This window comes from Ambystoma mexicanum, chromosome 7p (genome assembly GCF_040938575.1).
Source record: "Ambystoma mexicanum isolate Mex_15411 chromosome 7p, UKY_AmexF1_1, whole genome shotgun sequence".
Taxonomy (NCBI): Eukaryota; Metazoa; Chordata; class Amphibia; order Caudata; family Ambystomatidae; genus Ambystoma; species Ambystoma mexicanum.
In genome coordinates this window covers 511,139,539-511,157,540 of record NC_090939.1, presented here as the reverse complement: position 1 = coordinate 511,157,540, position 18,002 = coordinate 511,139,539, and positions in this window count along the sequence as shown.

Sequence of the window (18,002 nt, the reverse complement as noted above, 5' to 3'; positions counted from 1 at the left end):
ACCACTAAAATTACCACCAATACAATCTAACAATATATAATTACCAAAATAGACTAATACCAAACCCACTCTAAATGTAAGGCCAGTTTACCACCAATTTATCACCAAGATTTTACGGTAATAAAAATACCACCAAATTCCAAATTTACCCCAATAAGACAAAATCTCTTACAGATATGGTGTGTCGGCTGGGAAAATAGACTGTAGCGCATCTAATGGGCATAGCAGGTGTGTCTAACACTACCATACGTGCATTAAAGGGAACTCATTTTGTGGGAGCAGTGTGACACCGGAAGTGAATCTCAGAATGTCTCAAATGGAGGCCACGTTCTCAGAGTTGGTGCAATATCTGGAGGCAAAATTATATGCACATGGAACATGGTCATCAAATAACGCCACAGAGTGTCATGACTGTATCTCTGGGGAAGTTCAGAAAGAAATATTGGATAACATTTTTGAAGATGGTAGCATAATCCAGGTCTGTCTTCTGAGATTATTAAATGCTACTAATAAACATGCAGAGAAAGATTGCCTGATACGGCTATGTGCCAAAACATGGTTCATTTTAAATAGGTCTCTGCAAATGCAAGAAAATGATTCCAAGCTAATTAGCAGACTAGAAATTGAATTAGATGGAACTAGTGAACAGGAGAAAAAAGTTAAGAGCAGAACTGAAGGTATGTCAAAAGGACATGCAGTCAAAGTATAAAGAACTCGACCCTCAATTGTCCCAAAGGAAGAAACAATTTGTGGAAAGTGAGCAAGAATTAAAACACTTGACAGGATTGGTAGGTCACATGAGACAAGATAAAGAGAGGGTTATTTTGGAAATACAAATTTTACAAAAAGAAAATTTTGAGAAAGAAGGTGAGCTTCAGAATGTTGAACAAGAGATAGCTAAAATGTTTCAAGAAAGAGACAAGCGAGACTACGAGTTTAATGAATGTCAAATGCAAATGAGCGATATGCAAAATGTGATTAATAATAGGGGTGATGAAAACAATTACTTGCATAAGGAGGCAGATCCACTCCTTAAACGGTGCAAGGATTTGGAACAGCAGATATGCACTTTCAAGTCCCAGGACAAACGACAGGGCACCACATTCAATGGAATTGAAGTGGATTCCATTTCTACACAGGGAGATAGTGCCCCAGTGGCTGTGCCACGGTCTGAGCTCGGTTGCAGCGCCTTTGGGGGGTTTGACACACCCATTGGGGTTGCCACCAATCCCATACACCTGAACCACAAAGTAATGCAATCCCAAACATAGCGCCAAGTAGTCCTATCAAGATAATGAAATCAATCAAGGCCCTGATCAAACCATTCAAAAAAGGAAGGGAGTGCTGTATAGAAGACCACTTAGAAGCGGTGCATGATATATTTAAAGCCCTCCACATACCTAAGGAACAATATAGACAATACTTTCACTTAACTCTGGATGCCCCCACAGCGAGCATCATCACGGGACTAAATGAACAGCAAAACATGACATGGGCAGAATTTGAAAAAGAGATTAGACATCATTTTTCTCCATTACAGTCATTACAGGAGGCAAAAAAAGTTGTATACACAATTACAGCTGGGCCAAATATGTCCCCTCGCCAATTTCTGCAAGACTTAAAAAGAGCTTTTTCTCATTTTGATGTATCTTTTGATCCTAATTCCAATGACTTTAAACTGCTTATTTTTATGGTTTGCAGAAAGACATTATATCACAGTTAGTCTGCGAATTAGGTTGTGAGAAGTCACTTGAATGGATTGTGCACCAAAGTACAAAACAATATGGAGTGCTCTACTGTCAGTGTACAGAGAGTGATAAAATGAAAGATACAAGATCAAAATCTAAAGAGTCCTCAGCAACAGTAATGGAAATCGGGTCAGCTAAAATGTCACTTGAGTCTGCTCAAAGTCCAGGCAAAAATAATGTGACACCCGAACAGAGGGGTATCCTACAGAGGTTGCCGCCCTCTGTACCGATGTCTCAGTCACATGATCCTACTAATAGCGATATTTACATTAGCCCTAGGTATTTAGGAGACAGGCCCAGGGCAGGATATCGGCCCGACATGTCAGGCAAGAACAATAATCAGAGACAAAACCAAGATCAAAGAAGTAATAGTCCCTACCAGACATTGGGGACACAGAGCAGATTTTACCCCACCATCATGATATCTGGCAACCTGGACACACCCCAGTATGTGGATCGATTTACTGAAAATGAGAATCAGCATAGAGAACAATACTCACAAAATGAGAGACAGGACATGAGGCAGACTATGAACTATGCTCCACGTCAATACAATCAATCATCGCCACCAACGGATTACAACCAAAGAATAGGTACACCCCCCGCTCCCTGTCCCACATGAATCAAGAGTTCAGAAACAACTCAAATAGGAATCACTCTCCTGAGAGATATCAGAATAGATTTAACCAGGGGGAAAATAATCACTATCGGCATAGGCCGCAAAGAGAAGATTCTAGAGAGATGGAAAGATTCCAGTGTCTTGATGCCCAAGTAAAAATGTTGGCTGAACAAATAGGAAAAATATGTACGGCTCAACAGTCATCAAAGGAGGGGGCAGAAGGTCATTGAAGTGACCTGGTTGCTTCTGATAATAAGTGACTAAATATTCATGACATCTGCAATGATAAAAAGACAGATCTCCCTGATCCGGTTTTGCGTAATGACTCTGAGCTGCTTAATGATTCAAAAACGAAAATACCTGCAACTGAACATGAGGCAGAAATTGCAAATACATCTAAAACAGAGGTTTGGTTTAACATGCAGTTAAATCAAACCTTGGAAATTTGCACAAATTAAAAAGGAAAAAGAGACAAACATGAAATTCCAAAAGAACCAAGACAGATTTAAGAAAGACAACTCATGCATGGATAAAATAATTGATCAGGGAGTAAGTGTGAATGTTAAAACATCCGCCCTAGACAATCAAGATGCTAATAAAATACAGGCAGGAAGAATAAGTACTAAAAAGGGGGGTACAGATCAATCACCTGAAGAGTTCTTTGAGCCACAGATTGTTGAGGAAATTAAAAAGACTGGTATCATGCCAAATACCCACAAATGGCCAAAATTAGAAAATTACAATTTATCAGGTGATGTTTATATGCATATTCAGTTGGAGGATTGTAGTGTGAACTCTGATGATCCCCGCATGGAAGGGCAAACAGTGGCCACACTCCAAATGACCTCTGAATATGGGGAGATGAGTAAGGTTTCTCAAATGGAAATGGACAGAAAGGAGGGAAAGATGTCCTTTCATTTACCAATGTGCTTAGCCAAGAGTGAAAAGGATCTGAGAAAGGTGAATCCTGAAACCAGTATGAATTCACACTTTTTGTGTGTATTAGAAGAAGTTGAAGACAGATATTATGCTCCCATTACTGTGGAAGAGAAGTGCAATACCTTTGCAATGATTTTCAAAGGCGGACAGGCCACAATTATGTCCAAAGAATTGGTAAAAAGTATCAATGAACGGAGGTCTCCACAGAATCAGATCAAAGTAAGACAGTTATGCACTGGGCCTTCACTCTAACAGTGAGGAGGTGCCTATCAATGGTGTTACCGAGGTTGACTTAAAGATAGGAAAAGACAGAATGAAACAGGAAGTATTGATCACATCTATTTGTGAAATTCCATTCTTGAGGTGAACAGATTGCCTGAAAAGATTGTCTCCTCTCATTGATGGAGTAAATGGGGTTCTGTGGTCTTTAAACAAAAAACCATTACGGTCTAAGAAAATATAGTCACAAAACAGCAGTGTAAATGAATGCCATACTGTTGCCAAATCGAATGATGCAATGAAGGTGTACCTACAGAATAGCTTTGTGCCTAGTGTTACTGTTATTTTGATGTGTCAGGACAAAATGCAAAATGAAAGAGAAAAACAATCTGTGCAGATTTATTTGGACCCTAGGAAGAAATGGCAAACTGAAATAGATGAACACACATTGTGCTTCTATTTAAAAGAGAAGAAGTGCAAACAGAACACCATCCCTAAGACAGACACAGAAAAGCACATCACCACTCTTGCTGAAATAAATATGGAAGATGAGCAGCCATGAATTCATATTGGTATAAATGGCCATTCTAAAATGATAAAAGCCACTTTGGCACTTGAACAGGAAAGGAGTTTTATTAATGAGAAACTACTGTAGAGAATAATGGAAAGGGAGGAGATCCCGAAATTTAGAATTAAAAATCAATATATCTCTGGTTTGGACAATCCAGATTTTGAAAATCGAATTGCAGGAAGGTGCATGCTAAAGATTAATATTGGACAAAAAAACCATCTACCACAATGTGTGGATAGTGAGTGGAACATAAAATTATTTTTATTTGGGCAATGATATCATGCACAGGATGTACATGGTGTTAGATTTCCTTAACCAAAAAATATGGTCCCGGCTAGGCGGGCCTGCGCCCGAATTTGAAGACAAAGAAAGGCTTATCATTGTGCACAATTAGTGCCACATGCAATTGAACTACAGGTGAAGAAGGATATTACTATCCCTGCATTCACCAAGCAGGTTGCTATAACATTAAAGTGCAAGAATGGACAGCAAATTAAGGATTCTGATGCATTTGTGTGCTTGAATGAATCCATGAAACAGCAAGGGCTGGATTATGATATACCTCATTGATAGATGTTTGGGAGGTGTCCGTCAAAATAATAGTGGCTAATAAAGGATGTCAAGATATTCATTTAGAACAGAATTCCTTACTAGGAATGGCCATACAGAAATCACATTATACTGCAGATTTCAATAATATGGTGAGTGGATATATCCCTGAGAGATATGTAGATGCACAGGGTGTGTTGCCAGAGTATCTGGATTCTCAACCCAAAGGAATCTTCAAGATTCAATCTGTCTACCTGTATGATTCCAATGAGAAAGTGTGCTGTCACCAGAAGAATTGTATAGTATTTGAATTAAATGAAAATGATACAGAAAATCAGCACATTGAAATGGAGGCTGATATGCCAAAATATTTAAAAGTGGCAGCTTTGCAGAGGGATACAGCCACAGTGCAGATAGATACAGCCACACATTTGGAAGAAAGCACAGAGGTTCCTCCACTAGAGGATTTCCCAGAATTTTCAAAAATGGTAGAGGAGCAGATTCTGTTAGCAGATGCATGTGATAGCGAAGAGGATAAGAATGAATTGAGAAAAATATTTATAGAATTTAAGGAAGTTTTTGCCAAAGACGCATATGATTGGGGCCTAACTGATTTACATGTTGCCACATTACCAGAGGGGTGCAGTAGAAATCCAGTATTTGTGCGCCAATTTCGATTGCCACTGGCATGCTTAGAGTCATTGGCAGAGATAATTAAAAACTTGGAGTCTAGAGGAATTATCCGACCCATTCATAGTACCTCCAACACTCCTATTTTGGGTGTATTAAAGCCAAATGGTCAATGGCACCTATGTGCAGACCTGAGGGAATTAAATAAAAGAGTGCCAGTGTCTAGATGGCCGCTGCCATTCATTGATCAAGGCCTTGCTCAAGTGCGTGGGTCAAAGGTATTTACCACATTAGATCTTACATCTGGGTACTTGTGTGTGCCATTGGCAGAGGACATTCAGAATTTGTTTGCATTTTCATTTGATAAAATGCAATACGCTTGGTGTAGAACACCATTTGGGTATGTCAATAGTGGGAGAAAATTTGGCATATTTTTGAGAAAAGCTATGCCGGATGCAGCGGAAAGAAGGACCATAGTTTATGTAGATGATGTCCTGATAAAAAATGAAAACGTATATAAAATCATTTTGATGAAATTAGACATGTACTTGACCAATTGCAAAAGGCGGGTGCCAAAGTATTCTTACAAAAAAAAACAATGGTGCAAGAAAAAGATGAATTACCTAGGCCATGAAGTAACTGAACATGGGTTAAATCCACAAAAGAAAAAGGTGGAGGTCATACAGAAATTGAAAGATCCTAGAAACATGAAATGTTTAAAAAGCTTATTAGGAAAGACGGGATATAACAGGAAATGTATTGAAAATTATGCTGAAATAACTCAACCATTGACTAAAATATTGATGCTGAATGCGCCCTGGAAATGGGAAAAGGAGCAATCTGAGGAAGTTGCTAAACTGAAAGAATGCCTCATGAAGGCACCATGTTTGGCGTACCCCATAAAGAACAGAGATTTCTTTATAGAAATGGGATTCACTGAGCAGTGTATGTCAGCAGTGTTATCTCAAAAATGATTTGAACCACAAAACTATTTCTAATGCGAGTAAGCCATTTTCTCGGGTTGAAATTAAATTCAGTGAATGTGAAAAGGCTCTTCTGACCACTGTTTGGGCATTGCAACATTTTCGTCCCATTGTCCAAGGGGAAAAGGTAATCAATGAGACAAATCATCAACCATTGCATTTTTTACAGAGTAAAAAGATTAGATCAAGCAATCTAGCACAGTCCAGAATTACTTCATGGACATTGGCATTGCAGGGCTTTCCTGTGGAAGTAAGATATGGCCAAAATAAAAATAGCCCAATTGCTCAAGGATTAGCAGATTTACATGACTGTGCAGCTGAATGTGTATCACACGAAGTAGAAGTGGAGTCCAGTTTGCAGGAGTTTGAACAATCACCACACAAAGCTTTTGACGAAAATGCATGCAAGAATTTACCAACTGTATATGTTGATGAATGTGCTTTTCACATTGAAAATGACTGCAATAAACAGTTAGTGTCAGGGACAGGAAATTTCTGGTTGAGGTGCGAGGACATTCCTAGTATAGGAATAAGAATTGAGGCTAGGAGTAGCCAGATAGCAGAGTTGGCAGCCATTTATAAAGCAATCACTACTGCAGTTGAGAACAAATTCAGTGAAATTGTCCTAGTGACTGACTCCGGTTATGCACAAAATAGTTTTGTAGAATATCTGCCTGCCTGGAAAGCAAGAGGCATGCTCACATATAACAAAAAAGCCCCTCAAACATGGGAAAATGATACAAGCTATAGACAAATTAGTGTCAGAGAACTATTTAAAAGTAAAATTTGTGGACATTTGAAAACACCAGGAGAGGATAAATAGGGAAATGATAAAGCAGATAAATTGGCCAAGATTGGGGCTGTTATGGGAGAGTTGTTCCCCATTGAACACTTAATTGGTGAAATACAAATAGATGCAGTTACACGCTCTAAAAACTCCAAAAGAAGTTGAACAACCCATAGTGCAATGGAGTTATGATATTAGGGCACACAAAGATGATCCAATATTGGGGATTTATTATAATTATTTGATGGACCCCGAACAAAATCCTTTAACTGAAAATGATTGTACAGGAAAAGAAGAGTTAGGAGTGTTATTAAAGAATAAAAAATGGATTAGATTACAGGATGGACTGATGATCAGGGAATCCATAACAGGACAGATACAGTGGGTGGTACCTCGTTCATTTAGAGGGCTAATGTTACACCATGCACATGATGCAATAACTGCAGGACACATAGGTTCACAAAAGACCTTAGAGATACTGAAAGATTATGCTTACTGGCCATACATGCCCCAGGATGTGGAATTATATACCAGGGGGTGTCTGGTATGTGCACAATTTAAACCTGCTTCACAAATGCATAGAGCTCCATTGATGAAAAGAGGTTGAACTCTTCCATGGTCAGATTTGCAAATTGACTATGTAGGGCTTGTAAAGAGGTCGAGTAGAGGAAACCGTTATCGTTTGACAGTGGTTTGTTTGATGTCAAAATGGGTAGAATATATTCCTGCACCAGATTGTATTGCGCAAACAGCAGCTACATTGCTGGTAAATCATATATTTTCAAGATTTGGAGTACCACAGAGAACAGAGTCAGACAGAGGAAGTCATTTCACGCGCACCTTAATGAGCAAGGTGTGGCAGATATTAGGGGTAAAAAGGAAACTGCATATTGCATATCAGCCTGCCTCTTCTGGAAATGTTGAACGTTGCAACAGGCCTGTCGTGGAGATATTAAAGAAGTTTGTAGCGGAGGCAGGTTCTAGTTGGGATTTACGATTACCTATGGTATTGATGCCCATTAGATCGACTCCTGCTAAAGCGACAGGTATCAGTTCTCATGAGGAACTGATACCTGTTCCTTTTAACAGGAAGAAAAATGGTACTGCCACAACATTTATTATACAGAACACATGAGCAGACACTTGTGAGTGCATCTACAGTTCACGAATATGTGGAAGAACTGAGGAAGCATTTACAACATGCATTTGAATTTGTGCAGTGAAATTTGGAAAGAGCTGCTGATAGTGCCATGTCATATTATGATAAAAAGACACCTGTGAAAGAGTATAATGTAGGTGATTGGGTATATAAGTTTAATTTTAGAAAAGGTAAACATAAAAACTCTGAATTTCTTGCGGCATGGCAAGGTCCCTTTGAGATAGTAGTTAAATTGTCCCCAGTAGTTTATAAGATATTAAAGACAGAGGGTATAATGGTGACGGAACAATTTGTGCATGTTAACCAAATAAAGCCCTGTCACCCTAAACACGAAGTCAGGAGACTTGAGGAGGTACAGACAGGTTAAGTGCCCTGATTACATGGAAAAGAAAGATGCAGTGACTATTTCATAATGTCTCACACCATAAAAAACTGGAGATAATGTTTAGTGTGGAGATATATGCAAATGAAAGTACCACATTTGGGAAAAGTGTGGTAATATATATTGGTAGAAGGTGCTGAATCAGGTTAACTTACTATGGAATAATGTGCTGGAATGTTCTGCATGAAAATTGTTTTAAAAATAATAATGTAAAATATATATATTATTGTTTTCTCTCTAACATGTGCTTAGTTGCAGATTTTCAGAAGAGTAGATCATAATGTTTTGGACCATATTTTGTTTTTGGCAAAGTGGTAGAAAGGGTGAAATTGGTATTGTGCTATGTACTTAATCTGTTTTTTTTCTATTTGATTTAGCAAGAAATAACTAAAATATTGGTTGCGGTCAGAGGTCGCAGGACCGGAGGAAGCGAGAAATGATGGAGTCCTGGAGTCCACGGGATAAAGCCCAAGTAAAGCCTCTGGACCGAAGTATGGAGGTGAAGACAAAGAGACTGGGATGCCTAAAGAGGTGAATCCTGTGGAAAAGCACCCAAGAGCGCCAGGATGAAAGAATTCCACCGAACGAACCAAATGATGAATAGTTGGGGATCAAGACATCTCAGAGGTGCGATCATGAAGATGGTGAATGCCATCAATGGAACAGTAGTGAGTTGAACTTAATTCTGCAGCATTGCAGGTGAAGCATAGTATCATCCTACATGACTGAAAGTGAGGGTGATGGAGACTCACAAAGTTGTTATTTTATTTAATTGTTTTGGTTAGTTATGTTAGTTATTTGTTTTATTTAGTTATTTTATTGTATTGTTTTGTTGTCATATATGAAATGTTGATTTCACACATATATAAAAACTATGATTGAAAAGACATTCAAACATACGTGGACACTTCGGTTGGAAAATTAAGTCTTCATTGTATTGAAAAACGAAGGCTGGCACAGGGCACATTCTTTTTATGCTGATTGGTAGTGATTGTAGATGTATAAGCCACGTCAATAGAGGGCTGAATCAGAGTTTTCCTAAGAAATGAAGTGAAGGGGGGTGGCAGTTCGTGCTGGGACCAAGAGACGGACGGTACCATATCTGTTGAACTCCAAGTGGGTTGAGCGCTGGCTACGAGCATAATCAGCTGGCAGCTCCCCAAATATACGAGGGGGTTTGGCACTGAGCCTGGGTCTGCAAAGACAGCGAGGTCGTGCAGGGACTTCAGATTTCATTGGCGTTGGTAAGATTGGTGCCAAGTGAGGAAAAAAAATATAGTATGATGTACGTGTGTTGCTAGAATTTATTGGCAGTGCAGGGAGGTTAGAACTTTATTTTTCTCTCTATGTTCAAGATGTGAGAACATAAATTCATGTTTGCAAAATAACTGCTTGTTTCTGTTCCTCTTTTATCTTGCAGGTGATGCTGTAAATATCATGTGGTAAGATGTTTTGGTGGTAAGATGTTTTGCGGTTTGTAATTGTCATGTAATACATATAATACAAAGTACAAAGTAATACAAAGTACAGATAAAAAAAAATGAGACTTTTTTGAAGCACAGAGGTGATGTTTATATCAGTGCAGTAGTGCATTTACCAATTTGCCACTGTAGTTAAAATAGCAAAACAAGAAAAAGTCAGTAGTAAATATCTACAAGGTAGGAAGGTGTGTATGTAAAATGTAATGAGTGATTCCTTCCTTGCATGCTGAAGGGAAGGGGTGCCGAATCTGGCACTTAGATTACTGGATGTGCCAGTAATACCAGCCAGTAACTATAGGTGGCGGTCTGAATAAACTCATTGGGTTCTCTGAAGTGTCCTAAGTCTGGGGCTCTCTACAGGCGACAAGAAGGCATTCTAATAGAAAGGAAAGATTTGTTTATGATGGAGTTGTAGTATAAAATAAAATATGCTCACTACTATACCACAGGAACAAGATCATTTTTAAATACCACAAAACAAGATACCACTAAAATTACCACCAATACAAGCTAACAATATATAATCACCATAATAGACTAACACCAAACCCACTCTAAATGTAAGGCCAGCTTACCACCAATTTACCACCAAGATTTTAAGGTAAGAAAAATACCGCCAAATTCCGAATTTACCCCAATAAGAAAAAATCTCTTACAATCCCCTCCACCTCCCGCCTCCCATCTCGCCCACCGCCCTGATTGGCTGATATCTTGTGTTAATAGAATCTAGCAACCCTCAGTAGGCCATTGTCCTCCTTCTTCCTGCATACTAGCAGGTGACTGCTTGTGCCCCCGAAATCGCATTTTACCAATTATTGTAAATTAAGCCTCCCAAGACCCTTGTGTGCCCACATCTCCCTGTGTTTTCCACTTCCTGAATCCCCTCCACCTCCCGCCTCCCATCCCGCTTTCCGCCCTAATTGGCTGATATCTCGTGTTAATTGAATCTAGCGACCCGCAGTAGGCCGTTGTCCTCCTTCTTCCTGCATATGAGCAGTAGAGTGCTTGTGCCCCCAAAATTGCATTTTACCCAATTATTGTAAATTAAGCCTGCCAGGTCCCTCATGTGCCCGCATCTCCCTGTGTTTTCCACTTCCTGATTCCCCTCCCGCCTCCCATCCCTCGCACCGCCCTGATTGGCTGATATCTCGTGTTCATTGAATATACCGACCCACAGTAGGCCGTTGTCCTCGTCCTTCCTGCATACGAACAGGTGAGTGCTTGTGCCCCCGAAACCGCATTTACCCAATTATTGTAATTTAAGACTCGCAGGCCCTTCATGTGCCTGCATCTCCCTGTGTTTTCCACTTCCCGAATCCCCTCCACCTCCTGCCTCCCATCCCACCCACCGCACTGATTGGCTCCCCACTGAGACATAACTGATCTGTCCCGGGCAGCCCTCTGCCGGTGCACCCCTGGACTAAGGGCCCGAGGCAAAGGGCAGCTCCAACAGAGGCGGCTCCATATCATGCCTGCAGGTGTCAGCAGGGGAAGCCAGTGGCCAGCCACCAACCTACAGTGAACCTTCAAGGCAAGTGTAATGCTCCCTCTTAGCCTACCTGAAAGCTAGATAGAGCACTGAAAGTTTACTGTGTTGTACTCTACCTCTTAAGACTGTGATACATCTAGATATTGCGCCCAGGAGATATTGTGTTGCATTCCACCCTCTTAGCCTATCTCAAATGGATCACCTCCTTCCTCAATAACAGGAAACAAATAACCCTCCCCTCCACTTTTGTCTCTGCTGCTCGCTCGGTTAATACTGGAATACCATAAGGCGCATGTATATCTGCTCTCCTATTCATCCTCTATATGTCCACCCTTCCTGGAATTATCCGCCTGCACAATATCCTGTGCTACAACTATGCCGACAATACCCAAATCATCCTTAAAATCCACAACTCAGACTCCAACCACCAGCCCGACCTTGCAGCCTGCCTCCTAGATATTGACCATTGGATGACTATAAACCACCTCCTCTTACACCTCACTGAAACCGAAATCAAGGTGTGTGGAAACACTGAGCTTCTACCTCGCCCACTCCTTTGGCCCCCTTCCATGGGCCCACCCCCTCCTTCACAGTAAAAAACCTAGGGTGCACTATGGACTCTGAACTAACCCTCTCCCGACAGATCAACAATATCTCTAAATGTTGTCACTACCATTTCAAACTTCTCAGGCGCCTTTTCCCCTACCTCTCCTCCCCAAACAGACTTGTCGCTGTTATGTCCACTGTAATGTCGAGACTGGACTACACCGACCCCCTATACCTAGGGGTCTCGGCATTCTGGGGTCCCAGCATTCTACCTTAATAAACTCCAAAGAGTGGAAAATGCTGCTGCTAAACTGCTCCTCGCCCTGGGTCCATGAGACCACACCTCTCCAGCTTTATGAACCCTCCACTGGCTCCCAGTTGCATGAAGGGCCCCTTTCAAGACCCTGTGCATCACTCATCATGCAGTGCACAAGACCGGACCACTATACCTGCAAGATAAGTTAAAACCTTACTTCCCACCCTGCACCCTAAGATCAAGCACTGCCCTCCTTTTAGTGATCCCAACCAATAACTCTGTCAGGATCGGAGGATCCTCTTTCTCAGCATTGGCCCAGACTCTGTGGAACTGGCTTCCACCACACATCCGACACACCCAAGACTATATGACATTCTGCAAATTACTAAAAAATGGCTCTTTCCATAACACCAACATCAACCTTAAAGATGCGACTGAACTTTCAACAACCCAATGACTAAATACACAATGGGACTCCCAACCTTGGCTTCAATGAATACGCCCACTGATTCTGCTATAGACAACCGTATCCCTGAACACTGAATAATGATCTCTTTAGATCCTACCCACATGAGGCCTCAGCCCGTAACACGTCCCGTGACGTTGCTGTGTACCCTTACTTCGCCCTTGCAATGTCACTCTGCCGTCCCATTCCTGTGATGTAACTATATATCCCTCTGTATTACCCCCTTCTAAGCCCTGTGTATCCCTCTGTATTGTCATTCCCTATAGCCCCTGTGATGTCATTGCATTCCCCACTGTGTCCGTGTCACTGTGTACAATGCCTTCTGTTCCCCGTGATTTCCCTATGTATCCCTCTGCTGTCCTGTCGCTGTAACCCCAGCCCTCTATCACTATATGCCCCTTTGTGCCCGTATGTCGCCGTGTACCCTCCGCTCCTGTTCCTGTGATGTCACTATATATCTCACTGTATTACCCCCCCCCTCTGGTCCCGTGATGTCACTGAATTCCCTGCTGTGCTCGTGCGTCGCTGTGTACCTTCCCTCTTGTTCCACTTGATGCCACTATGTATCCCTCTGCCACCCCTGTCCTGTTGCTGTAAGCCCAGCACTCTGACACTTTATGCCCCTCTCTGCCCATGTGTCGCTGTGTACCCTGTGTAAAGACTGGAGAGAGGATGGTAGAGGAGAGGCACGGAGGACCCCAGCCAAGATTCTCTATTGTGGTAGCAATGGACGAGCAATCAAGGCCTAGCTTCTCAGGAGGTGATGCAGGCTGGTTCTTAAGTACAGTGTAGTCCCCAAGCACCCACAAAGGAATGTCCGCACACTGTATCGGTTATAACACAGTCTTTATATAATGAATATTCAAAGGTATATACAATATCACGATAACGCACTGTGTGCTCGGAAAATCAACAATGGCAAATATATACAGTTCTAAAGTGGTACCACTGATTATTAGATCTCATTAAAGTGCATCAACTATACAGTCAAAATGTCACACAGATCAATAAAGAGGCAACCAGCAGTAGAGAGAGGAAGGAAAGCAAGATGGTTGAACAATTGGCAGAATACTGGTCACTACTGTAAAACACAGCTATGTGTGGAGATCCCGCCACCTGGGCAACCTGTAGGATAAAGATACAAGCCCAGTCCATATATTGTTCACACTAGACTTCCCAATAGTTCTGCAACCCCAAAGTACCTGGCGTTGTAGCGTTCCGCGTCGGGGAATCGACGGCCCTTCTTCAGTGCCCTCCCTTTAAGGCAGGAGACACGGGTCGTCGAACGGCCAACGGGGAATAGGTTGAGCTATGACGGTGAAGTGGCCGCGTCGTTCCTAGCGGTGCTCGTTGACGGGTGTGTAAACGTCCTGCAGGGAAGAGGTGTGCGGGGCACCTCAGTGTCGATAGTTCTGGACTGCGAAGAGTTTGAAGAACTGTGGCCCAGCAAGGGCGTCGAGTCGTCGGCGTCTGTGGTCTTTGGGTGGCGGGAAACCCACCGTTGGATGCTCCTCAGCGCGTCGATGGTCAGGCCTTCTCCTGCAGGATAAGCGACGATGCGGACGAGAGTGTCCTTGGATCAATGAAGTTCTTAGGCAAAGGGAGCACGGCGGCTCCATTCGACGATGGCGGTCGTCGACAGGGGTGGCAAACACTCCGGGCGCTTCTCCTTGTGATTCCGCGGTGGTCCCCCTCTTGGGTCAGCAGCCTTTCGAAGGTCTGTCTACCAGGGAGCTTTGGCAAAGATCTGATGGTGCACGATGGTCCCTCATAGCTCGGGAAGAGGGCGCCTTACCAGGTCCTCTCTGGGTCAGTCCTTGGAGACACAGCAGCTTTCATATTGTGAAGGAGAGCAACAGCAATTCTTCTCTTCCAGCAGGGCTTCAAGGTCAAGCGTCAGTTTCACTCCAGTTACTCTTCGTAGTTTGGACACTTCTGAACACGATTCCTAGCAGTGAGAGGTCCCCAGATATACTGTTGATCTCCCATTCATTCTGCTGGGTCACACTGAAGCATCCAATCACTAAGAAGGGCATTCGTGCAGGCAGGTAACCAATCAGGCACACAGTGCATTCAGGCCATTCACTTCCCTCCAGACACTCACAACAAGTTATGTGTATTGGGACAAGTACTGAGCCATTCAACACTTCATACTGCAGTCATACTAGTTTCGGGCAGGGCCGTCTCAGTCATTGTGTCAACCACCAGATACTAGACACCCACAACATAGAAAGCGTTTTCGTCACACACATTCACCCAGGTCCCACCCACAGGCGTACCCACAACATACGGTCATTGGGAAGGCACCAGCCAGTCTGGTCAGCACTTCCCCACACTACCATACATGGAACTTCCACCCAACAGCCAGTCAGGGGGAAGGGACAGAGTCAAGGCTTCCCGGGACTTCGGGAAGATCAAGGTAACAGGCGATGGAAGGCAAGAGGCCATGGGGACCATTTTGTCTCCATCAGGAATCTACTGATTCCAATGACAGGGCCTGGGCATCCCAAAATGGAGGTCGCTCAGGGCACCAGTCATTTCAGCACGGAGGTGCAACCAGCCCGTATCCTGCTCTGTGGGCCACCCACAGGTGCCCAAAAACATACACTAGGGGCACAGGGTTGCACCCCTACCCATGGGTGCCATAAGTGTATCCCAGGGGTCTGTTCACCAAACCAAGAGAGAGAGCTGCACCGCCAGGAGTCCCACACGAACTCCTGCATGGAAAACACGATAGAACACGATAAAAAACAGTAAAGGACAAGGATACGGAGGCCCTGTACCTCTGATGCATTTCCTTTTATTATTAAGATTATTGAATTTTATAGAAAACATACAAGCAACAAACTTATCAGCATTGTAATCGTAGAACTCATTGCATAGAATCCACACCCCATATCCATCCCCAACCTTCACAGAATCTAAAAAGCAAAACAGGCCAACTTATTATCACATGTCATCCAAAAACCCACCCCACATATCATCAAACAATTTCAACTTTTTGTTCCTGCGAAGGATAACCTTCTCAATTCTGGCCACTTGCCTCAAGGCCTCCACCCATTCTGAACAGGTCGGTCTCTCATCACATTTCCATTTTCTCAAAACAATTTTTTTCGCAGAATTTGTAGCCCTAAAAAACCAGCATTTCTGTGGATAAGTGAGATCTTCCACTTTATCATCCTCACCCAAGATGATAGTGTTATAATCAAAATCCTCTTGCAGTAATAGAACCTCATTAATCTTTTCAGTGACACTCCTCCAAAATGTCCTCAGTTCATAACAGTCCCAGATCAAGTGTTCAAAGGAGCCGACATCATGCTTACACCTCCAACAGGACTCTGAGTCAATCATCCCTCTCGCATAAAGTCTCTGGGGAGTCCAAAACACTCTATTAAGAATTTTGAATTGGCGGCATTGTTCTCCAAGATTAATGGATGTCAGAGTTACGTTTTTACAAAGAAACCTCCACCTCTCCACAGTCATATCAGAGCCAAGGACCTCAGACCACTTAGTTAACAACCCCTCTGCTGGCGTGTACTGTTGGCTCAGATTTCTATATACTTTGGACGCCATACCACCTAATGTCTTATATTCAGGTAGCCATAACTGCCAACCACCGCCATCAACAGTTCTCTGGTTCCGCAGCAAACCTCTCAATTTTCTGTATTCACCCACTGTACAGTCTCTGAGATCTTTAATTTGTGAAAGTCTTCTATAGCTGATCCATTTGCCGTCTTCCATCAGATCACTCAACCATAGTACACCACTCAGCAAAATACCTGGATTCAACCAGATAGGGATGTAATCATTATCACATACCTTACGCTTACTTTTCTTCCATAGTTCCCTCCAACAAGTTCTCAGGAATCTTGTCAGCGGAAATGAGTATAACCAGATCCATCCACCGTGGACAGTATGGCCCTAGGCGGCAACGGAGAAGAACTACTTGATTCCGCCAGCGTCCAAACATCCTCCGAATCTTCAATAAATGGAACCAGATGCCTGGCTCCAAAGGCCAAATGATCATTCTCAAAGTCAGGAACCCCCAAACCTCCACAGTCTTGGGGCAGCTGCAATTTCCACAAGCTGAGGCGTGGCTGTTTGTTCTCCCAGAGAAAAGACTGGATTAAACTCTTAATTTTCCGCCAATGGCCCTTCTTTACGTCCAGGGGAAGCACACTGAGCACATAGTTGATTCGCGGTGTTGATGTCATTTTGATGGCATTCACTCTCCCCCAGAGACTCAATTTAAGTGCATTCCATCTCTTCAGGTCCACCTCCAAAGATTGAATCACATGTGTAATATTGACATCCATTATTTTCGAGACATCATTCGTTAGCCAAATCCCAAGGTATCTCATCTTATTCGGACACCACTTAAAGGGAAAACCCTGCATCTTCAAAACAGTGCAAGTGGTTGATGCCGGCAGCGCTTCCGACTTGGTCCAATTGATCTTGTATCCAGAAACCTTGTTGAACACATCGATCAACTCCATCAGCACAGGAATGGAGCTCTCCACATTCTGAACCACCACCAGCATGTCATCCGCATACAACCAAACTTTCTGGGAGGCTGCACCAAAGCGTACGCCCTCAATTCTATCCTCTTCTCTTATCCTCACAGCCAGCAATTCCATGGCGATCACAAACAGGATTGGCGACAGTGGACAGCCTTGCCTCGTCCCTCTCCCAAGTTCAAAAATGCCCGAGTCCATGCCATTAGTCCGAACACAAGCAGTCGGCCGGGAATACAGCAGTCTTATCCATCCGATCATGGTATCTCCAAAACCAAAGCCTTTCAATGTACTTAAAAGATATGTCCATTCAATACGGTCGAAAGCTTTCTCAGCATCCAAGGACAACGTCACCACATCATTATGGTGTTCTTTGCTTTCATACAGTGTCAGCAACAATCTTCTCACATTTTCTGAAACATGTCTGCCTTTTACAAATCCAGATTGGCCTACATCTATGATATCCATCAGCGCATTCTCAATCCTCAAATCTAACGCCTTGGCGAAAATCTTGTTGTCCGTGTTCAATAAACTGATCGCCCTATAGCTGCCAGTTTTCACTGGTGATCGTCCCTCCTTCAGAAAAACGGAGATTGAAGCATGTCTTGTTGAACTTGGAAGGCACCCATTCCTCAAAGAGGCGCGCAGCATCTCTAGCATCAAA